Below are 25,406 nucleotides of genomic sequence, written 5' to 3' on the forward strand. Positions count from 1 at the left end.
CAACAGAACAATGCCTGAATCTCAATCTTATAATAGGCAAATACACCATAGCCAAGGCTGCTCCCATTTACCTAGCCTTTATGGACCTGTCGTCCGCATTCGACCTTGTGAATAGATCGAAATTGTGGGCGACACTTCTTTCCTATGGGCTTGATGAACCTCTGGTACACTTTTTAGCCTATCTACATGCGGACACTAAAGCCCGGGTACGGATCGGAATGGAGGGTGAAATTTCGGGGGCAATAAAGGTAGAAAGAGGCGTCAGACAGGGGTGCGTTTTAGCACCCCTGTTATTCATTATCTACATAAATGGCCTGAGCGACTCCCTGAAAGAGACGACAACGGATGTCCCGAAAATCCAAGGGAAATCGCTACCTGCACTCCTCTACGCCGATGATGCGGTGATCATGGGCTTAACACCGAATGCTCTCCGTGCCCTGGTCAAGAGCTTTTCCCTTTTTATGGAGAAACTGGACCTAAAGGTGAATTTTAATAAATCATTTGTTATGACCTGTGGGCCAGGGGCTAAACAATTGAACTCCATCTCAATTGGATCAGAGAAGCTATACTCCACCAAATCATTCCCATATTTAGGCATGGTCTTTGCTGCGAACGGCCTGTGGAGTGGGCATCTCGCCCACGCCACAGGCAAGTTCTCAAAGGCCATAAATTCCATCCTAGCCTTGCCACGACCAACAAGGTCTGAAACAACCGGGGCAATTATGAAAATTTATAAATTGCAATGTGTCCCGGTTGCAACCTATGGAGCAGAAATTTGGGGGATAGTGAATCCATCTAGCCTGCAGATAGAGGAAAATCGGTTGTGTAGAAAAGTTTTAGGAGCCCCGATTGCCTCTTCTGGGTATATTTGTCACGCCGAGCTCAATCTGCCCTACATAACCGACTTCATTGCTACGCGACCTGCAATATTTTGGCTATCGATCTGGGCTAATGAATGTGCCACTTTAACACAGGACATTGTGTCTGAATGCCTAAACTGTGACAAAGGCATGAACATTCCGTGGCTTAGGGCCACAAAGGAAAGCCTGGACAGTATTGGGAAAATCAATCTTTTCAACGACCCTGCCCAGATTAAGAAATCGGATAAGAAGGAAACACAAATCGAACTTTATGCCCTCTTTAGGGAAAAGAGGTTGGAGATAGAACTACAAAAACAAACTGTAAAAACTTATGTGATCAATATAAATAATGATCTATCTCCTCAACGTCTACCTTTATACCTCAGACTCCCTCTGACCAACTGGGAGAGGTCGCTGTTATTTCGCCTAAGAGCTGGATCTGCAAAATATTCACTCTGCTTCCCCATGGGCTACAGCACATTGAACTCTGGACACGAGCTAAACCCCTGCCCCTGTGATGGTTACAGCAGACAAAATGAACTGCATTTCTTTTTTCATTGTAAATTTTTTATGAAGTACATCAAATGGTTTTTAGCTCCATATTTTAAAAAACAAAGGCCAGTCTCCCTAAATCAATCATATCTTATGTTTTTAAACTTAGATAATGTAGATCTAATTTTTCGTGCCACTTCATTTTTGAAAATCGTATTCCATGCACGTAAATCTATGGAATCTCCCTGAAATGCTCCCACCCAAAAGATTGTCTCCTATGCAACAGCACCTTGGTTACCTATCATGTACACTGGAATGCACTTTATTAACATTATTTTAACTGTTTACATGACCATTGCTGCTTCCTTTTTAATTATTTTATGTTAATTGTGTATAACTATTTTCAAAGATGTATTTTTATGCTTATGTGACTTTTATGGATTTGTTACAATCCGAATAAAGTTTTCTTTGAATTGAATTGATTGACACATAAATTATGCAAAAAAGAAGCAGAGATCTCTGGGTAGTTCCCAAGTTTAAGTGGAGAGCAGCTTCCTTAAAGAGCACCCAAAAACACCAGCAGTACTCTGAATTTTCTCACCTCAAATGGTTACTAACACACCCAAAAGAAGATCAGGGGCATCATGGAAACAGCAACAAACCGTATTTCATTATTTAAAGTATCACACACACTGTACTAAGATGAATGAACACCCCTGTGTTAAAAGTATTTATTACTACAGGCACAATCTGTTTCTGAGTACATCTATAACAACTACACATAATAGTATAAAAGCAGCAATGAGACATGTTACAAATAACAAGAATAAAATGTGTATGTATATTTTTTTATTGTGAGTTCTTTTATGTCTAGGATAGTCAAGACATTTTGGTTTTACTACAGCTGTCTCACTTTACTGTGAGTGATAATATTCAGCTCTTTCATAAGGAACACATATTCTCACACAAAGTATTTCCCTTCAATTCCAGGGACGACTCTACTAATATGTGCTTTTTACGTCTCGCCTGGCAAAAGGAGCGCATGCGCTGCTCTCGCCATTGCAAGCACCTTTTGGAATCAATTCTGCTGAGGGCTTTCATGCACGTGTCTGCATGGACAAAGATGGCTGCTCTCGCCATTTGTCCATTGCAAACAGCATGCGCGTGTCCGTAATCGCTTTCCCTTTCGCGGCCGCTTGTTTTTATTGGTGCTTTTGAAACCAACATTTTTTATTTACCAGTCCTAGTAGTGTCCACCATCTTAGATTGGTAAATACAAAAATTAAAACAATGCTGCCCGTATCATTTGCTGGCAGGCATTTACCTTCTTATCAATGCACACATTAGGAGAATGATACTACTGCTATTTCGCCTTTTATTATATTTTATTTTGACGGTGCAGTACAGCATCCTTACGCTGTAAAAAGCGCTGCCAAAAGCAACTGTTCCCATAGGCGAGACCTATCGATTTTTGCACATGCTGATTAGTAAACCCGTCTTGCAAACTGTACGTACAGCAGCGCGTTACTTAAGCTGCAGCCCCTGGTGCCTTCCGCAGCTGAAGAGTTTGTTATAGCTGTGATCTGTGTCACTCACTATAGGATTGGAAAACATCTGCGTGCCAAAAACCCTGTCCGCACACAAACACGGCCAGGACACACCTGGAGATGGCGACCCTAACGCGACCCCTCAGAGGTGATGCCGGATCCACCGGAAACATTTGCAGTGGCAGAGTTGAGCTCTACAACGGGAAACAGCTGCGGAGTAATGACGTCATCACTCGCAAACTTTGTGTTGGTTCCAGACAAGGTCCCAGCACGATGTACTTTCCAAAACCTAATTAGGAGGCAGATGTTAGCAACTGGCCTTGTTTTTGTTTGTTTGTTTACCAACCCACTTCACCTCGCCCGCTTCTTGCAGCGGTCTCTGGGCATTCCCAGCGAACATACAAAGAAGTGTGTTCACGGAGCGAAGGTGGTGTTGCGAGGCATCCAAGGACACCCAGACCCAGCCCCTTCTCCGTGCCCAGGAGGGGTTATACTCTGGTCTCTGCAGTGGGTAAAGCTCCCACATGCACCATGATGTGCCGACTGGCTGATGCTCTCAGGGGCACCCCTGTCATTGTTACTGTGATCTGAAGTTTCAGTCTCCGCAGACACCCCGTTGCCGACGCAGAGATGGCATTAAAAACGAACGCATCTTGGTGTTTCACATAAGCCAAAGTTCTACAAAATGGACATACTGCAAGGGAAAAGTTGCTTCCCTGTCATTTGGATGCTGGCACTAACTGACTAATTAGATGCACGAATAGAAATAGAAACATGATGTGCAGTAGGTAACAGAGTTGATAGACGTCCTGGCCCTTGGCTAGTGTTTCCTCGAGTTAACTCTATAAAAGCCTTAATTTGCTTCTTCTGTGACTTGGTTCATAATGCTTCCCAAATGACATTGACACCACAAGTGATCCCCCGCGGGCCCCATCTGAAGCCACCAACTAGTGTGGTGGTGATAAACTGCCAATGACCTCATAAATGCCCCTCAATTCCGGTACTATTTGAAGCCCATTTGAGGCAAATACCTCTCATCTGCAAGACTGGGCATCACAAGCGATGCATTAAAAAAAAACATTTTTGCAGCAGAGTTAAATCGCGAATCTCAAACGTCAGAACACTTATTGCCTAGTTCGACATTGAAGTTGCTGTCCTGAATTTACAGGAGGAGACAAAAAAGTAAAAGAAAAAAAAAATAGGACAGCGCAAGATTTTCATACCCGAGATGAGGCAGTTTACAAAGTTGAGTAAATCAGCAGATTTTTTTTATCTATCACTAGGAAACCTAGAGTAAACACTTTATTTCACAAGCGTGTGTCCTTTCACACACTCATTCACCATTCACACTGGCTGTACTATCAGTGGTTTCCTTTCACACCTGCTGCATGACAAGAACCTGCCTGTTAGGTTTGCCAGCGAGGCAGGTACAAATAAAAGAGTCGACACACTGTGCTTTTGTTTCTGGCTACAAGGTCAGGGCCACTGGCCTTTTATTATCACCTCCGTGTACGTCATGGCCAATAGCATTCAGGCTACACGTGGAAGGGTCACTCCCTAAAATACCCATCCTCATTTTTTATTTTTTTTTATTTTTTGAAAACCTTTATTGTTCAAAAAGGCAAAACAAATACGGGCCCACGACCATCCGGCCGGCCTCGAAAACATTTGAAGCAAAGTTGCAAATAGACGGGTCCCGGCAATTTCACATTACAAGGTAGCAAACAGTCCAAGTTACACTGAACCTAGGGGAACTGCCGGGAAACAGGAGGTATGAAGGTTAATTTTAAAAAGTTTTTTCTCAATAATATGCTATAAAGAATAGTAACTAAGAAGGATCAGGGACCAAATAACCATCAAGGAACGGGAGCGGGCAACACCATCAGCAGTAAATAAGCAGGCAAAAACATAGGCAATATAGTGGCACGAAGCCATTCAGAAGGACAAGCAACCATTAATCATTCCACATGCCGATCGTCACCCCCCCTCCACCTATCCACCCCACCGATCCAAAGAAAAAGAAAAGTAAAAGCAAGAACATAGGAGAAGAAGAAAAAATAAGGCCCATAGAACCAAAGACCAACGAAAGCCCCCCCCCCATCCCCCCACCCTACACGCATGCAGAGGCTACGGCCTACCCCCCCCCCTTGCAGTGTGCCTGTCGCCCAAAAAAGAGTACCTGAAATACAGCTAGAAAGAAAGGAGGAAAAGAAAAAGGAGAATCACGAATGAACCGAGAGGAGGGCCAGTTCTATATGCTCCCGGTCAACCCAGCCACACATACATCCTCCACCCCAAGTATCACCAGCACAGCAGCAGGTAGCAAATACAATTACAGATGGGGAGAGTCATCTCTTATTGTGCATCCGATTCATACAGTTGATATATGTAGCAGTCCCAACCTAATCCCCGCCAGTCAGTGAATCAATACAACGGAGGAAACCGTCTAGCCCTGGCCCGATCTCGGATGCCCCCCTGAACACACCCCTCGAGGAAAGCCAACCCCCTCTGAAACAAAGAGACAAAATGGACGCAAAGAGGAAGGGGGAGACTCGTGAACACAAAATGGACGTTGCCAATCACCAAAAAATCCGTTGACCTCAATAAAAAGAGCCTCCGGGGTATCCTGATGGTACAAGCTCCACAGTGAAAAGAACGGAGGCCATAGTGAAGGAGCCTTCGGGGGGGCCAGAAGTCGCTTAGCCGGCATTCTTGTCAGTAGCAATGGTAGCGGAAACAAAGAGTCAGTCCCCGGAGGGGGAAACAAAGTATCACAGGTAGAGCTGGCGGACGGCCGTCCGCAGGCGCCAATACAGTCAACACCGGTCTCTCCATCGCTGGGAGCACTTGGAAACACTGTAGCCCTTTCAAGCACCAACAAAGGAAAATGCAGGCGTTGCTGGGAACAGACCCTCCGCTCCCGCCCCAGAGCGAAAGCAGTTTCATCGAGCTTCTCACCTAGCATACGGGAGCCATGTCTCAAAGCCGATCGCAGATCACAAAGGGCAGCCAGGATAGCCCCACAGGACAATGCAACCTGCGGTCCCCCTGTCTCAAGATCACGAGAGGGTACATGCAATCCGGCCCCCAGCCCGGATAGGGTACTGCAGTCCCAGGGCGAGGGTGGGCGATCTTCCCCGTGCTGCGATTCAGCAGACACATCCATTCTGCCGATAATCCGATGTAAAAGCAGGGGCGGGTGCGGCATGGATGAGCAACAGTCCTAGCCTCTGATGCTGCCAAGGCCAGCTGCAATCGAGCGTCCTCAGCAAGGAGCCGCCTCGGCTCAGATAAATAGTCAGGGCAAAGGAGCAATCCGCCGATTTCAGGGCACAGCAATGGGGTCTAAACAGCACGCCCCCAGCACCGAACAAAGGAGCCGCTCGTACAGTGCGTCCTTTCCTACAAGCGCGCTGCAATCTCGGTGCGCGGCAATCCACGGCAGGCAGTGTAATGCGGTCTGTGTCCCGTACAGAAGGCAACACTCCCCAGGCTCCAGGTAACACGCAGGCAGCCCGGCCGCCACCATTCCATCGAGGTCTGGCGGCGAGCGGCGGTTCACGCAGGGGTCTAAGGCAGCCGGACGGTTTCGAAGTTATCTCCGAGCTCCGGACGAGCAGAGATCCCGGAGGAACACGGGCAAAGTCAGCACAACTTCCCGGTCTGACCACCGCTAAAATATATCAGGATTCTAGGCAGGATAGCAATGCGGGGCTCAAGGGCTGCCGGAGCCGGGAGCCTACACGTCTGCTCCGGTCGCCATCTTGGCTCCTCCCCCCCATCCTCATTTTGTGTGTTGGGATGTTCCATCCCCAAAACAACATTCCTCCTTCACCCAAACAAAACAAAAACAAGCAATGGCATAGCCAATAGGTCTCGACTTTGGGACCTTATAAATGTTTAGTTATCCAGCACAATATCCTTGGTGCAACAACATCAAATGTTGCATGGCTAAACACCTATAAGGCCCCAAAGGCGAGACCTTTTGGCTATGCCAATGCTTGTTAAGACCAGAAAATAATTTTGTTTCTAGCAATGTTCTTTTTTTACATTGGACAGTGTTCGGCAGTTCTCCCAACAATAAAGTGTTAAAAAACACTATGACAAAACAAAGCAAGCAGTGGCAAAGCTAAAAGACTGACAACCAAAGGGTGAACTATTGATTTTTATAATTGTTTGTTTAAAACACAGAGCTGACGAGACCCCTGAAGCTGTCTCTAAAATGATCTAAAAATTAAATACCTCAAAGGAGACAGTATTTTAGAGAATGTGTACTATCAAGTTGAGTGCCAATAAATCTATCTGCAAATAGCTCTCTACCCGTTCAAAATATTAATCCAAATGTATTGCAATGAACAAAGCTCTGCTTTATTGTCAAAATTCCTTTGTTTTTAGATTTTAAAATCTTGATGCTTAGAAGGGATCCTAGAGGAGGCCTTGCCCAAGAATACGGTTGTGAAAAGGGAGTGTTGGACAAACCTGCGGGAACTTTATCCAGTGTGTCTGGCAATATTATATAAAAGGCTCCTAGTTTCATGGTATACTTTTTTTTACACAAAAGGTTGAAATGCCAGAAACCGGTCCCCGGTAGCTTGTCTCCTTCCCAGTATAAGAATTGGCTTGGTAGTTTGGTTTGCCCTGTTCCCATCATGCACTGGGACAGGAACAGACTAATTTGCATATAGCCAGGTTCTGAAGCTGGGATGGTGCAGTGAGCTAAAAAACGGTGATGGATCAAGCCCTGATCTCTTGACTGGGTAGGAGTATTCTGCATCATTCAGAAACTCTGTCCATCACCTTTTCCAAAATTGATTTTATCCACACTATGTGTGGGAGGGTATACTCAGACGTGAGTCCCTAGCTCATTGCACCATCAGGATTCAAGCAAGCCGGGCCGACGAGGCTGAAATGCCAGAAACCGGTCCCCGGTAGCTTGTCTCCTTCCCAGTATAAGAATTGGCTTGGTAGTTTGGTTTGCCCTGTTCCCATCATGCACTGGGACAGGAACAGACTAATTTGCATATAGCCAGGTTCTGAAGCTGGGATGGTGCAGTGAGCTAAAAAACGGTGATGGATCAAGCCCTGATCTCTTGACTGGGTAAGAGTATTCTGCATCATTCAGAAACTCTGTCCATCACCCTTTCCAAAATTGATTTTATCCACACTATGTGTGGGAGGGTATACTCAGACGTGAGTCCCTAGCTCATTGCACCATCAGGATTCAAGCAAGCCGGGCCGACGAGGCTGAAATGCCAGAAACCGGTCCCCGGTAGCTTGTCTCCTTCCCAGTATAAGAATTGGCTTGGTAGTTTGGTTTGCCCTGTTCCCATCATGCACTGGGACAGGAACAGACTAATTTGCATATAGCCAGGTTCTGAAGCTGGGATGGTGCAGTGAGCTAAAAAACGGTGATGGATCAAGCCCTGATCTCTTGACTGGGTAGGAGTATTCTGCATCATTCAGAAACTCTGTCCATCACCTTTTCCAAAATTGATTTTATCCACACTATGTGTGGGAGGGTATACTCAGACGTGAGTCCCTAGCTCATTGCACCATCAGGATTCAAGCAAGCCGGGCCGACGAGGCTGAAATGCCAGAAACCGGTCCCCGGTAGCTTGTCTCCTTCCCAGTATAAGAATTGGCTTGGTAGTTTGGTTTGCCCTGTTCCCATCATGCACTGGGACAGGAACAGACTAATTTGCATATAGCCAGGTTCTGAAGCTGGGATGGTGCAGTGAGCTAAAAAACGGTGATGGATCAAGCCCTGATCTCTTGACTGGGTAGGAGTATTCTGCATCATTCAGAAACTCTGTCCATCACCTTTTCCAAAATTGATTTTATCCACACTATGTGTGGGAGGGTATACTCAGACGTGAGTCCCTAGCTCATTGCACCATCAGGATTCAAGCAAGCCGGGCCGACGAGGCTGAAATGCCAGAAACCGGTCCCCGGTAGCTTGTCTCCTTCCCAGTATAAGAATTGGCTTGGTAGTTTGGTTTGCCCTGTTCCCATCATGCACTGGGACAGGAACAGACTAATTTGCATATAGCCAGGTTCTGAAGCTGGGATGGTGCAGTGAGCTAAAAAACGGTGATGGATCAAGCCCTGATCTCTTGACTGGGTAGGAGTATTCTGCATCATTCAGAAACTCTGTCCATCACCTTTTCCAAAATTGATTTTATCCACACTATGTGTGGGAGGGTATACTCAGACGTGAGTCCCTAGCTCATTGCACCATCAGGATTCAAGCAAGCCGGGCCGACGAGGCTGAAATGCCAGAAACCGGTCCCCGGTAGCTTGTCTCCTTCCCAGTATAAGAATTGGCTTGGTAGTTTGGTTTGCCCTGTTCCCATCATGCACTGGGACAGGAACAGACTAATTTGCATATAGCCAGGTTCTGAAGCTGGGATGGTGCAGTGAGCTAAAAAACGGTGATGGATCAAGCCCTGATCTCTTGACTGGGTAGGAGTATTCTGCATCATTCAGAAACTCTGTCCATCACCTTTTCCAAAATTGATTTTATCCACACTATGTGTGGGAGGGTATACTCAGACGTGAGTCCCTAGCTCATTGCACCATCAGGATTCAAGCAAGCCGGGCCGACGAGGCTGAAATGCCAGAAACCGGTCCCCGGTAGCTTGTCTCCTTCCCAGTATAAGAATTGGCTTGGTAGTTTGGTTTGCCCTGTTCCCATCATGCACTGGGACAGGAACAGACTAATTTGCATATAGCCAGGTTCTGAAGCTGGGATGGTGCAGTGAGCTAAAAAACGGTGATGGATCAAGCCCTGATCTCTTGACTGGGTAGGAGTATTCTGCATCATTCAGAAACTCTGTCCATCACCTTTTCCAAAATTGATTTTATCCACACTATGTGTGGGAGGGTATACTCAGACGTGAGTCCCTAGCTCATTGCACCATCAGGATTCAAGCAAGCCGGGCCGACGAGGCTGAAATGCCAGAAACCGGTCCCCGGTAGCTTGTCTCCTTCCCAGTATAAGAATTGGCTTGGTAGTTTGGTTTGCCCTGTTCCCATCATGCACTGGGACAGGAACAGACTAATTTGCATATAGCCAGGTTCTGAAGCTGGGATGGTGCAGTGAGCTAAAAAACGGTGATGGATCAAGCCCTGATCTCTTGACTGGGTAGGAGTATTCTGCATCATTCAGAAACTCTGTCCATCACCTTTTCCAAAATTGATTTTATCCACACTATGTGTGGGAGGGTATACTCAGACGTGAGTCCCTAGCTCATTGCACCATCAGGATTCAAGCAAGCCGGGCCGACGAGGCTGAAATGCCAGAAACCGGTCCCCGGTAGCTTGTCTCCTTCCCAGTATAAGAATTGGCTTGGTAGTTTGGTTTGCCCTGTTCCCATCATGCACTGGGACAGGAACAGACTAATTTGCATATAGCCAGGTTCTGAAGCTGGGATGGTGCAGTGAGCTAAAAAACGGTGATGGATCAAGCCCTGATCTCTTGACTGGGTAGGAGTATTCTGCATCATTCAGAAACTCTGTCCATCACCTTTTCCAAAATTGATTTTATCCACACTATGTGTGGGAGGGTATACTCAGACGTGAGTCCCTAGCTCATTGCACCATCAGGATTCAAGCAAGCCTGGCCGACGAGGCTGAAATGCCAGAAACCGGTCCCCGGTAGCTTGTCTCCTTCCCAGTATAAGAATTGGCTTGGTAGTTTGGTTTGCCCTGTTCCCATCATGCACTGGGACAGGAACAGACTAATTTGCATATAGCCAGGTTCTGAAGCTGGGATGGTGCAGTGAGCTAAAAAACGGTGATGGATCAAGCCCTGATCTCTTGACTGGGTAGGAGTATTCTGCATCATTCAGAAACTCTGTCCATCACCTTTTCCAAAATTGATTTTATCCACACTATGTGTGGGAGGGTATACTCAGACGTGAGTCCCTAGCTCATTGCACCATCAGGATTCAAGCAAGCCGGGCCGACGAGGCTGAAATGCCAGAAACCGGTCCCCGGTAGCTTGTCTCCTTCCCAGTATAAGAATTGGCTTGGTAGTTTGGTTTGCCCTGTTCCCATCATGCACTGGGACAGGAACAGACTAATTTGCATATAGCCAGGTTCTGAAGCTGGGATGGTGCAGTGAGCTAAAAAACGGTGATGGATCAAGCCCTGATCTCTTGACTGGGTAGGAGTATTCTGCATCATTCAGAAACTCTGTCCATCACCTTTTCCAAAATTGATTTTATCCACACTATGTGTGGGAGGGTATACTCAGACGTGAGTCCCTAGCTCATTGCACCATCAGGATTCAAGCAAGCCGGGCCGACGAGGCTGAAATGCCAGAAACCGGTCCCCGGTAGCTTGTCTCCTTCCCAGTATAAGAATTGGCTTGGTAGTTTGGTTTGCCCTGTTCCCATCATGCACTGGGACAGGAACAGACTAATTTGCATATAGCCAGGTTCTGAAGCTGGGATGGTGCAGTGAGCTAAAAAACGGTGATGGATCAAGCCCTGATCTCTTGACTGGGTAGGAGTATTCTGCATCATTCAGAAACTCTGTCCATCACCTTTTCCAAAATTGATTTTATCCACACATGTGTGGGAGGGTATACTCAGACGTGAGTCCCTAGCTCATTGCACCATCAGGATTCAAGCAAGCCGGGCCGACGAGGCTGAAATGCCAGAAACCGGTCCCCGGTAGCTTGTCTCCTTCCCAGTATAAGAATTGGCTTGGTAGTTTGGTTTGCCCTGTTCCCATCATGCACTGGGACAGGAACAGACTAATTTGCATATAGCCAGGTTCTGAAGCTGGGATGGTGCAGTGAGCTAAAAAACGGTGATGGATCAAGCCCTGATCTCTTGACTGGGTAGGAGTATTCTGCATCATTCAGAAACTCTGTCCATCACCTTTTCCAAAATTGATTTTATCCACACTATGTGTGGGAGGGTATACTCAGACGTGAGTCCCTAGCTCATTGCACCATCAGGATTCAAGCAAGCCGGGCCGACGAGGCTGAAATGCCAGAAACCGGTCCCCGGTAGCTTGTCTCCTTCCCAGTATAAGAATTGGCTTGGTAGTTTGGTTTGCCCTGTTCCCATCATGCACTGGGACAGGAACAGACTAATTTGCATATAGCCAGGTTCTGAAGCTGGGATGGTGCAGTGAGCTAAAAAACGGTGATGGATCAAGCCCTGATCTCTTGACTGGGTAGGAGTATTCTGCATCATTCAGAAACTCTGTCCATCACCTTTTCCAAAATTGATTTTATCCACACTATGTGTGGGAGGGTATACTCAGACGTGAGTCCCTAGCTCATTGCACCATCAGGATTCAAGCAAGCCGGGCCGACGAGGCTGAAATGCCAGAAACCGGTCCCCGGAAGCTTGTCTCCTTCCCAGTATAAGAATTGGCTTGGTAGTTTGGTTTGCCCTGTTCCCATGATGCACTGGGACAGGAACAGACTAATTTGCATATAGCCAGGTTCTGAAGCTGGGATGGTGCAGTGAGCTAAAAAACGGTGATGGATCAAGCCCTGATCTCTTGACTGGGTAGGAGTATTCTGCATCATTCAGAAACGCTGTCCATCACCTTTTCCAAAATTTATACTTTTTTTTACACTCTTCCGTCTCTATTTATCCATATGTATTTTGAAGTTATTATACAAATTGAGCTGCAACAAGTATACTTCCACATTTATTAATCTGATAAATGTACATTTATGGGTTAATGCCTATCAGGTTAGCTCTATAGCCAGTCATATGCAATACAACACGCTTATCATTATAGAACAGCTTAAGTAAGTTTAAGAAGAGTCATACCTGAAACTATTTAAACTTCCTTAGGAAACCTTCTCCTTAACTTCCCTACCTGTCCGCCTGCACAGCGAACGGCCAGCTAGCCATGATTTACAACATTTAGTAGCATTCAAAAGAAGATCCGTTCCGCTATCTGTTTTCTGTATTTAAAAGTAAATGCAGATACAGTAAATGGGTGGATGTGCGGAGAGCGAGTGGAACCAGCCTACAGGGCGGACAGATAACCATGGGCAAGGGAGGGCCTCGATCAATATTGTACACCAAATGAGTAGTGAGGAACGTACACCAACACAGTGAGACCGTGGCATTGGCCTGGCGTGCTGCCACAAAATACTTGGGGGGGGGGGGGGGCAAGTTGACAGGGATGAGCCCACTCTGGGATGGTACTCGGTTGGAAAAAGGGAGCAAACTAGGGGGGTTTGCGAAATGGGAGCTGTTGGGCATCGAGACGCTGGGTGATATATGGAAGGGTCAAGCCTACATCACATTTGCAACCCTGCAAACGGAGTTTGAGATGGGAAAAGGGGAGTGGTTGCGGTACTTGCAGTTAGGACATGCCATACACAACTATCTAAGTGAAGGGGAGACACTGGAAGAAGCTTCTCCGTTAGAGGACAGAATATTGACTGAGCCATTGCATGAAACAATATTTCCCTAATGTACAAAAAAATAGCTAACAACGCCCCTGAAATATTGGCTTCACTGAGAGCAACCTGGGAGGGGGACATTTGGGGCGCTTGAAGACGAGGAATGGATGGAAGCACTACAGGACCCAAGAGAGGTGGCGATAAGTGCAAGATTCCGACTGATTCCGTTGAAGGTCCTTCACCGAGAATACTGCCCCAGAACGGTGTTACATAGAATTGGGCGGAGTTAAGATGCACAGTGTCAGAGAGGCTGTGGAATGGAGGGGACCTTCTACCATTTGATATGGGGCTGCCCAAGGTTACAAGAGTTTTGGCAAAGAGTTGGAGAAGTACTAACGGTAGTTATGGGAGTAGACATACAGCGGACACCCAAATGGGTTTTACTTATGATTACCAGGGAGGAAGACTGGCTCAGACACGCAAGGCAGTGGGTGGCTTTGGCCACTGGAAGTTGCAAAGCGGAATGTTGCGAGGAGATGTGGGGGCAACCGATATTCCGACAATAGGGGAGTGCAAAAACCGACCTATTCCGACACAGGCAAGCAGAACTAACAATATACAAGAGCAGGGGGTGCCCGAGGAAATTGGAGAAGATATGGGGAGCCTGGCAGACCTGCAGAGGTCTATGAGGGAAGCACTGTAGGGTTGGTTTGGGCATGGGATGAGTTGCTATTGTAAATATTTATGTACCATTGATTACATACGAAAAGGAAATACTGTTATCCTATGTAAATGTCTTCCGATTGTACCGATTGCTGAGCATATATTAATAAAAAAGTACTTTAAAATAAATGCAGATAGCATAAGAGATTCAATACTGTCTGTAAAAAATGTAAGTATAAAAGGAAAATCTTATACATTTTAACATGTAAAAATAATCGATAAATCCCTCCTCAAGTATACCCAATATCCCCCTTCCACGAGCTTTAGCCTATCCATCCGCTCCATCAAATCTAATGTCTTAGATTTTAACATTCAAATAGAGCAACATTTTCCAGCAAAAGAGATTTATTAGCCTTCCATTGCAATGAGTTTGTGTTTATACTTTTAAAGGGGCAGCAAGTAATTTGTGAATAAATTCCCCCTAGAATATGTTAATTTTTACTCCGAGCCTCCAATACCGTGCAAGTTGTCTGCTTACAAAAGATCTATTGTGGGCTTACCAAGACCTTAGAGGAGCTTACGGTCCACCCTTCGCTTACCTTTGGTTAACCTTTTAGTAACTCTCATTTGCTTGCTTCTTATTCAATGGCTTCCCTGTCACTGCTTGTTCATTTTGGGTTTATCCCTTCCCTGCAGCATAGCATCTTTACCATCGCTCTGATGGGCTGCTCACTTTTAAGGAACTATTTTTTTAAACTTTTGTTTGAGCACTCCAGGATAGTATCTGTTTTACAGCTTTCTCCCTCATGTGTTTCTACCAACTGCCAAATACCCACCCTCTATGCTCTGTGTTGCGGGTTCCCTCTTGTTGCAATCTCTTTCGTTTGCTTCTTCCCTGCCATACTCCCTGGCTCTCCCACGATGCGTGCAGCTTTCTAGCTCGTGTGCTTCTCCCCACCCCCTGTGTTGATTTCTTTTGGATGCTGCTTCCCCCCAAACCACTTTTCATTTCTTCCCCTGCCACACCCACTTCTCCATTGCCTCCATTTGTTTTGGGGAGGACCATGCAGCAACATGCTGTTGGCCTCGCCGCCTTAAAAAACATGCTTTTGCACTACTTTAAAAAAAAAAGTATTTTAAATGTACCCATTCATCTCGGATCAGTAAATAAAAAACATTGCGTACTGCTGCATGCCCTTGCACAATTCATTACGCATGCATGCCTACAAGTTGCAGTCGTGCCATTAAACCTTTATTTTTGCTTTTTAGGTCTCGCGCCTGCGTTGCTGTGCGCAGCAGTGTCCGCGCAGCGCGAAACCTCTTGTATGGGCTTCAGAAAGCTAACCACACGCTTGTGCGTGTGGTTTTGCTTTCGCAGGCTGGCATTGGCATGTCCCGCCTTTGCTCCACCCATTCCCGTCCGTGTCTAGGACGCGCATCAGCGCACACCACAGACAACAGGCTCCATCGCTCCCCCGCTCCTCTGTGGTGCGCGCGCGCACCACTGCTTTCGATTTTCGCGTTCGGCTCCTCTGCGGTGCACGCGCACCACTGTGTTTTTCCTCGGGCATGACTACTGCTAGTTTCAAGGGAGAGCACCTCTGCTCTGCAGCAGAAGTTGTTTGTGTGAGGGTTCCGTCTCGCCCCTTTTACTCTGTAGTAGTAGTTTGTGTGAGGGTTCCTTCTCGTCCCTCTGCTCTGTAGCAGTAGTTGTTTGTGTGAGGGCTCTGTGGTAGCAGGTGTTTGTGTGAGGGTTCTATCTCGCCCCTCTGCTCTTTAGCAATAGTTTGTGTGAGGGTTCAGTCTACGCCCTCTGATCTGGAATGCTAGTTCGTCTGGATCCTGATGTCACTGATTTGCACGCAAGCAGCTTTGGATTGATGGATATTGCCCCCTCACCCTATCTTTTTGGAGTAATAGTTGTTCATGAAGGGCAGACCCCATCCACTCTTCTCGAGAGCAGTAGCTGTGTGCAGACGTGGTGTGTCTCACCACTCTGGATGCAGTTGTTTGTGGGGAGGGTAGGTCTCACGTGCTGTTCTGAGCAGCAATTATTATTGTGAGGGTTTAACCTCTCCCCTTCAGTGACAGCAGTTGTTCTGGTGAAGATTGGGACTCATCTCTACCCCCTAGACATCCTGCACGTATGCGTGGGGAGTGTTGCGACTCCTGTCCTTGTGAACCATGGTTGTTTATTTGAGGAACAGGTGAATTTCGCCCTTGCCTGTGTTTAGGTAATAGAGCGTATGGTCTCATCACCCCCTCGGCTCTGGGACATGACCTGTTTGCTTGTCTTTAGAGGCTCTCACGTCCTCTGCTCTGGAGGTTAGTGGTTTGTGCAGGGGCGGGAGGGTCTCACCTCTCTGCCCTGAAACATTAGTTGTTTTGGGTGTGGCAGGGTCACACCTCTCTGCTCTGGGGTATTAATGGTTTGTGTAGGTGTTGGTAAACTTCGCCTCCCACCGCTTTGGAACATGAGTTGTTTGTTTCGGGGTGTAAGTGTGTCACGCCCTCTCCGTGAGGTAGCAGTGGCTGGTTTGGGAGAGTATCGCGCCTATTTTGTGGGATACTAGTTGTTTCTGGGTCTCACCCCTTTTCTCTGAGGCAGTAGTGGTATGTGCTGGAGTGAGGGAGTCTCGCGACCTTTGTTGCAGACCATTAGTTGTTTGTGGGTCTCACTCTTTCGGCCATTGGTGGTTAGCGCTGGTAGACGAGTCTCACCCTCTCTGAGACTGAGACATTAGTTGTTTGTGTGCGTATCAAAGTCTCACCCCTTTGCTGTGGTACATCAGTGGTTGATGCGGGATGGAGAAGTGTGGCTCAATGGTTAGAGCGGCAAACCCTGATGCAGAGGTCTAGCCCGGGACAAGGGTTCAATTCCCCGCCTCGGCGGGTCTTGGGCTCAAAATTCCACGGACCTGGTAATTCTCTCCTCGGTGCCTATTCCAATCATGGAGTCCCACTCTGCAACTCCGGGCAATAGCTTGCTTAATCTCCACAACGGCCCCCACAACGCTAAGGATGCCTGGCCTCCACCTTGGGGGTGCCCAGGAGTGGACGCCTCAAAGGCAAAGCCAGGATGGGTTCCACAGCGGTATTCGTACAAGCGCCTTGAGACCCTTGCGGGTGAGTAGTGCGCTATACAAGTATCAATTTTTATGGGGGAGTCTCACCACACTGCTCCTGCCTGAGTTATTTCTGGGTGTGTCTAGGTCTCACCCCTCTGCTGTGGGACATATCTCTAGTTGGTGCGAGGGGAGGGAGTCTGACTCGCCCCTCTGCTCTCAGCGTGTCTAGGTCTCACCTCCTGTGCTCTGCGACATCAGTTTTCGGAATGGGTGGGGAGTACACCCCCCCTATGTCATGTCGCTACGCCTGACCTCTGTCTCGAGACAGGGCAGGGTACCAGGAAGGGGCGGGACAGGAAACAGGAACCGGAACGAGAACAATATGTAGTCTGTAAGCCAGTTAAGGTCTGGCAGGGAATAAAGAAAGATGTGTACTCAGAAGCTCTGACTCCAGTGTCTAATTGCTAGAGGTAAATGTGACAATGGCGACGAGGATGGGATCACTATGCTCCCACAAGTGAAGTCACACAACCCAGCCGTCTACACCCGGCCCGACCAGCGAGTCCGCAGTCTATCCCTCCGGCAGCGCGGGAAGAGCGCAAAACAGAGACCGGTGTCGGAACTGCCGTGAGCGAGCCTGCCAGAAGACTCCGCGTCACCTAAGCGAATACCGCAGTGCAGACAAGAAGTTTGTACCTCGCCGTGCGGACGACCGCGAGGAACCCAGCCACCGAGCCGCGCCACTGTGGACGTGAGAGACTCGTCCCCCCGAGGAAGCGCGAAGAACCTGGTGAAAAGCAGGGGTGAGTCCCGCCGCAGCCGCAGCCGCAGCAGCAGCAGCAAAGAGAGAGAGCGTGACTGTGGCAGCCAGCCGGAATGCAAGCAAGTGAGCAGTAAGCAGCCAAGGCCCAGAGACACAGTGTCCCACACGGCGGCCATCTTAAGGTCAGGCGCCAGCCATTGGACAACCCACGGTCAAAAGACGGCGGCCATCTTAAAGTCAGGCGTTTCCCAATGTGAATCACGAACTGCAACAGAAAGAGCGGGAAAGCTCCTATTCAGCAGCAATTAAGCCCCCTGCAACAAGAAAAGAGCTGGAAAGCTCCCATACAGCTGAAAATTAAGTACCTGCAACAACTCAAGAACGGGAAACCCTGCATAAGGCCAAATCAAGTCACAGCTCCCAAATGTCTGACACTGAACCCAACAGCACTTCTGGGGGAAACGTCGTAGCAGGCCCAGCACCCCAAGCCAATACAGCCATGTTGCCTCACGCGCCCATGGGGGCACCTTTCATGCGACAACCACAACCGCTGACACTGACGCCAGGCAACAGCATGGGGCCTGCGTGGAAAAGCTGGAGCGAAGACTTCGAAGACTACATGGTTGGGTCTTTGGTACAAGACCCCAAACAAAAACTTGTAGCCTTAAGAAACTTAATAGGCCAAGAAATAGCACAAATCATCAAAGAACTGCCAAATGCGGCGACCGCCACATATGAGGAAGTAAAAGGTGCCCTTGACAGACGATTCCTCCACAAGCGTAACGTGGACTACGAACGGTACACATTTAATCTGGCCACCCAAGAAAAGGAAGAGTGCATGAGCGATTTCATCATGCGCATCAAAAGGATGGCACGCTATTGTGAGTTTGACAACTTCAAGACAGAAGACGCACTACGACTCCGCATTATCGATGGATGTCAATCCGAATCACTACGTCGGAGACTCCTGAAGAAACAATACACCCTGGAAGAAATCGAGGAACTGACAAGAATTAACGACCAGGCAGAAAACTATGCCAAACGGATGGAAACTCACAAGCCTGACCCGAAAGAACACAATCTCCGGATGCAGGCACACAAAGCCACCAGACCCACGACCAACTCCCACAGATCGAATAAGCCAACATACGTCTCTCGGAAATCATCCTCCCGACGAGACTCGCGACACAACAAGTCCGTCAAATCTGCACCCGCATGCTACAGATGTGGACAAGACTATCCACACTCAGGGCAATGCCCAGCAATTGGTCAGCGATGCCACCGCTGTGGGAGAGACAATCACTTTGAGGTAGTGTGTCAGGCCAAACAGTCAACACCCAGGTCATCGATCTCGCGACATGGCACACGACACCACACACGTGCCATAAAGGGGAGAGAAGGACGCTCATCCAGCTCTTCAAAATCCAGCCATCAATCAACAAGCCCATATCAGTCACGAGGCCGATCCACGAGTACCTACCGCTCCCGACACCAAACAAGAGACTCATACCGGTCACGCAGACCCACGTCCAGTGACTCATCGCCTCACACACCTGTGTCACAAGACAGTGACGAATATACCTGCTTGGTATCAGACCCGGACCGTTTGAAACGATACCCCAAACTAGACATCATGATAGGAGACCACCCAGCGAAGTTTGTCCTGGACTCAGGAGCATCACTAAACTACATCTGCGCACTAGAATACCACAACATGAAGCAACGACCCAAACTGGAGCCAGCAGCGGTACTCATATTCACATGGATGTCACGAAAACCCCTTCCGTGCCTGGCTCGTTTTCACACAACTCTTGCATTCAAGGACAGAAAAATCCCAGCATACATTCATGTAGTAGAAGGACCAGATATGGCTGATTGCCTGCTCAGCCTACCAACAGCAGAAAGACTGAAACTAGTGGAGCTTCTCTATATGACCGAAGATGCCCCCGACATTGTGGCAAAATTCCCGAACCTCTTCAAAGGCCTTGGGAAACTGAATCACTTCAAGGTGAAACTGCACATAGACGAACGCGTAATGCCCATCGCTCAGCACCACAGGAAAGTGCCCTTCCACTTACAGCAAGCTGTCGACGATGAGCTCCAAGACCTCCTACAAACTGATATCATTGAGCGCACGTCAGGACCCACCCCATGGGTATCACCGGTCGTGGTGGTCCCTAAGAAGGGGCAAGATAACAAAGTCAGACTGTGTGTGGACATGCGCGCACCCAACACTGCCATCGAGCGGGAGCGCCACCCAGGACCTCACATAAGTGATATGATCACGAGACTCAATGGCGCCACCGTATTCTCCAAACTCGACCTCAATAAAGGTTATCACCAGCTGGAGCTTCATGACAAATCGAGATACATCACGACATTCACCACGCACTAAGGCCTCTTCCGTTACAAGCGTCTGAACTTTGGTATTTCATCGGCCGCTGAGATCTTCCAGGAGGCCATCCGGCGAGTCATACAAGGTATCCCAAACGCATTCAACTATAGTGACGACCTGTTAGTCTTCGGAAAAGATCAAACTGAACACGACACCGCTCTGGACAGGGTATGTCACGCTTTGCTAAATGCGTACCTAATGCTCAATGCTAACAAATGTGAGTTCCACAAGGACACCCTGAAGTTCTACGGACACATCTTTTCCAGGGAGGGGATGAAGCCTGACCCAGAGAAAGTAGCTGCACTTGCTGACACCCCGACACCCCGAGATGTGAGCGATCTCCGCTCGTTCCTTGGAATGGCGAGCTACTGTGCGCGCTACATCCGCGACTACGCTACAATCAGCTACCCATTACGAGAACTCACGCGCCAGGGTCAGCCCTTTGACTGGTCCAATGCATGCGAGCAGGCATTCACGGTAATTAAACAGGGTGTTGGCTCAGCCATCAATCTCGCCTACTTCGACACAAACAAGAGGACCGAAATCACAGTTGACGCTAACCCAGTGGGTCTGGGTGCCATCCTAGCTCAATACCGCGAGAACTCTGACCAGCGTCACATCATCGCATATGCGAGTCGCAGCCTCACAGACACTGAAAAAGCGTACTCCCAGCCGGAGAAGGAAAGCCTGGCTGTAGTGTGGGCGTGCGAGCACTTCCACCTGTTCGTCTATGGCAAACATTTTACAATCGTCACGGACCACCAGGCACTCATCACAATCTTCGGCAACCCCAATGCCAAGATGCCGCCACGCATCGAGCGGTGGGGACTACGTCTCCAAGACTACATCTACACCATCGCCCACAAGCCAGGAAAGGCCGAAAATCCAGCTGATTATATGTCTCGGCATCCTCTGAACAGTGCAAAAACTGCCCACTCCCTGGCCGATTACTATATTCACTTTGTCATTGATGCAGCCTGTCCCCCCACAGTCCCTCTGGAAGCCATTAAAGATGCATCGGCACACGACCCGCTCGTGCAAGCTGTCATAACCCGCATCCGCACGAACTCTTGGCAACATGTGAAAAACACGCCTCAGGACTCAGAACAACACCTTCACGAACTTACAGCCTTCCAACGCGTACACGATGAACTCTCTATCAGTGACAATGGACTTCTCTTGAGAGGGGGGAGGATTGTTATTCCACACAAGCTACGCCAAGGGGTCATCAACTTGGCCCATGAAGGCCATAGAGGCATAAATGCCACAAAGAAGACCTTGAGAGAACGCTTCTGGTTCCCCACACTGGATCAGATGGTAGAGTCAACGTTAAAAGACTGCATGACATGTCAGCTGGTCAGTCGAGAGGAGCCGCCGGCCCCGCTCCAAATGTCGGAGCTGCCAGACGGGGTATGGCAACAAGTCGCGGTCGACTTCTTCGGACCACTGCAATCCGGACAATATATCATAGTTGTCATGGACGAGTACTCACGTTTCCCATTTGCACACCTGATACCATCCACCAGAGCAACGGCAGACATTCCAATACTGGACGAGATCTTCGCGGCATGGGGCATTCCTTTACGAGTCAAATCTGATAACGGGCCCCTATTCAATGGCCGTGAATTCACAGATTTCGCAGCACACCTCAACTTCAAACATCAAACAAGCATTGGAAATGCAATAGGTCTCGCATTAGGAAAGTTTGAGCAATTGGTATTGTAAATGACACTTCTTTTATTTATGTGTTGGTTTTGAAAATAGCAAAAGTAATAGCTTTGTCAGTTGCAATGTCAATAGTTTTAACTTTCGCAAATGTGACACCTATAGCATTTGTAATGCAATGTGTGTTGTCTTTACGTGACTTAGATGTATTGATATTGCAAATAACAATGGCTTTTAATTTTGTAAATAATTAATACTTAAATAAAATTTATTGTAATTTATAAATGGCAATAGCTTAAACGTTTGTAATTTAATTTTGTGAAGATTATGTTCAGTGTATTTTATTGTGACGAAAATCCAAGAACATTGCATTTGCACCTGGTGGTGTATGTGGTGGTGGATGTGGTGGTGGTGGTGGATGTGGTGGTGGTGGATGCGGTGGAAGTGGTGGTGGATGTGGTGGTGGTGGTGGATGTGGTGGTGGTGGTGGATGTGGTGGTGGATGTGGTGGTGGTGGTGGTGGATGTGGTGGTGGATGTGGTGGTGGTGGTGGTGGATGTGGCGGTGGTGGATGTGGTGGTGGTGGATGTGGCGGTGGATTTCATGGTGGATGTGGAGGTGATGGTGGAGGTGGTGGTGGATGTGGTGGTGGATGTGGTGGTGGATGTGATGGTGGATGTGATGGTGGATGTGATGGTGGATGTGGTGGTGATGGTGGATGTGGTGGTGGATGTGGTGGTGGATGCGGTGGTGGATGCGGTGGTGGATGCGGTGGTGGATGCGGTGGTGAATGCGGTGGATGGGGTGGTGGTTGTAGTGGATGTGGTGGTGGATGAAGTGGTGGTGGGTGTGGTGGTGGTGGTGCATGCGGTGGTGGTGGATGCGGTGGTGGTGGATGTGGTGGATGTGGTGGTGGTGGATGTGGCGGTGGATGTCACAGTGGATGTGGAGGATGTGGAGGTGATGGTGGAGATGATGGTGGATGTGGTGGACAGTGCACACAGTCAGAGCAGCGTGCACCAAAAACAAACACAGCCCATACAAAACCGAAACAGCATGTATCAAATGCAGAGACGGTTCACACAGAACATGAGCACCGTGCACCTAAAGAACACACAGCCTATGCACAACTGAAGCAGCATGCATTAATAGTTCCGACAGTACACATAACACGAGCAGTGTGCATCAAAGTACACAGGGATTAAGCAGCATGCAGCCAAACCAGCATTTCCCAAACAGTGGGTTGTGTGACCCACAGGTGGATCGTGCGCCAGTTTAGTCGAGTTGAAAAAGTCCCAGCATATGCAAGCAATTAGCTTTTCGATATTGCTATTTAATAATAAATGTAGCAGTATTAGAAAGAATGACATGCCTACTGTTAAAAGTAATAGTGCTACCAAGATAGTCGGCAGCCTGTGTAGTCCACTTTCTAGACCAATTGTTAAGAGAGACGTTGACAGCGTATGACCCGCCCATTCCAGGAGACATTTAACTGACTGAGGTGAAGACCAATCATGAAAGGCCACATCTATTGAATGGACCGCCCCTCCAAAAAACAATAGTAAGCTGCGGTATTGATCGGAAAATAGTGTACAGGAAGCGTACACGTCTTTGCCTGCACCTATGCAGACAATACAGCGTTGCATCTTTCTAAGTTTACTAGAAAGATTGGCGGGACGTGCAACACTCTCCGTGAATACAAATAAAGCAACCATTTTGAAATAGTGATTCGTTGTGTTTTCACTGTTTTATATTAAGCCGCAAAACAATATAAAAGGGAAATACGTATTTTTTCTGTATTCAGCATAATATTATGCTTGGGTTAAGGAAGAAAGAGAACGATTGCGCCAACGAAAAAATAAAATGTGAAGTTTTCAATTTAATTAAGTACAATTGTAATACTTTCAATAGCATATATTTTAACTTTCGAAGTGTGTTCTCCACTTGTCATTAAATAAATGCTTCGAAACGTCTAGCAGTGCTGTCATTTGCCTCCATTTGCCGCTTCATCCGGAATATACTTTTGTGTCCCTTATCTATGTTTGGAAAAGACTGTTCCCTCCTGAGAGCGATACTATCTTTGATATGTGTCAGGGTTTGTAATTTCTGCAGCTCGATTACGTGCCAGATAAGGCGTAAATTAATCCCTAGGAATCATTTTTTTGTTGTTAGTATCCCACCGAACGACAAAAGAAATTAGCTCGGAGGTGGAGATTTGAAGATCTTTCCCACCCCCTTCTTCCGAATCAGATGGTAGAGTCTACTCGAAAGCCTGCCCCTGGTGTGCTCCGGAAGTGTTTTGTAGTCTCTTTGGTGACGCTACCAGTGTGTGTGTGAAGGAGTGACTGCTGGAATCATGGGGGCCTGGGAAGGTAATGGTTTATTTTATTCCATTCATTTGCCTTTATGCTGAGCTATCGAACTTTGGTAACAAGCCTAATTTGAAACATTTATTATGTTTTTTAAAGTCTCGGTGAGGAAACGTTAAGGTTTAAGTGAAGGGATAAAAGTGCAATGTCTGTAAATGGCAACAGTGATCTCACTGGAGAGCCATGATTATTGAGTGAAAAATGGGGAGATTGGGTTAATGCACGGAGCTAAAAGTGGTAAAGCAAAATGCACGAACCGGTATACGGATGTTATTTACCTTGACAGCAGAGAGGTGACCAATGGACGGAGGGAAGAGAGAGAAGGGGAGGGTTGAGGAGAAATGCGACACGGCGGGCAGGGGAGGGGGCGGAGCGGGTAAAAAAATAAATAAACAAGACGGAGGGAAGAGAGAGAAGGGGAGGGGGGAGGAGAAATGCGACACGGTGGGCAGGGGAGGGGGCGGAGCTGGTAAAAAAATAAATAATCAAGACGGAGGGAAGAGAGAGAAGGGGAGGGGGGAGGAGAAATGCGACACGGCGGGCAGGGGAGGGGGCGAGGGGGGAGGAGAAATGCGACGTGCGGATGAGGGAACTGATGTGCACGCGCTTTTAAGCTCAATGCGCATGCGCATTGAGCTTAAAAGTCACGGGCACTGCAAGGAATCGCCACGATTCCTTGCAAGTTAGTTAAAGAGTGGTTAAGCCCCCATAGTCTCGCAAGCTCGATGCGCAGGCGCATCGACAGGCGAGACCTAAAAATCACTCCACTGTGGCCTCAGGCCAACGGCATGGTGGAATGATTTATGGGGACACTTAAAAAAGCGATTCAGCAAGCTGAGCTAACACACCGAGACATCCAGCAGAGCCTGAATGAGGTACTGAGGGCATACCGGACCACACCACACAACATTACAAACCAGTGCCCGGCCACTATAATGCTAGGGAGGGCGCCCCGCACTCGACTACCCATAATGAACACTACATCTCAACCACGGACCATCACCGTGGATCACAACACTCTAGTCGAGATGGATCAAGAGAAGAAACTCAAAATGAAAACGTATGCTGATCGGCGCAGACACGCTAAGGACGTCGACATCCAGGAAGGAGACTGGGTGATAGTCCGGAGCGACCGGCGAGCGAAAGCGGACAGCCGATATCTTAACATTCCTTTACAAGTCAGCAAAAGGAAAGGAACCA

This window comes from Lissotriton vulgaris, chromosome 11 (genome assembly GCF_964263255.1).
Source record: "Lissotriton vulgaris chromosome 11, aLisVul1.2, whole genome shotgun sequence".
NCBI classification, from domain to species: domain Eukaryota; kingdom Metazoa; phylum Chordata; class Amphibia; order Caudata; family Salamandridae; genus Lissotriton; species Lissotriton vulgaris.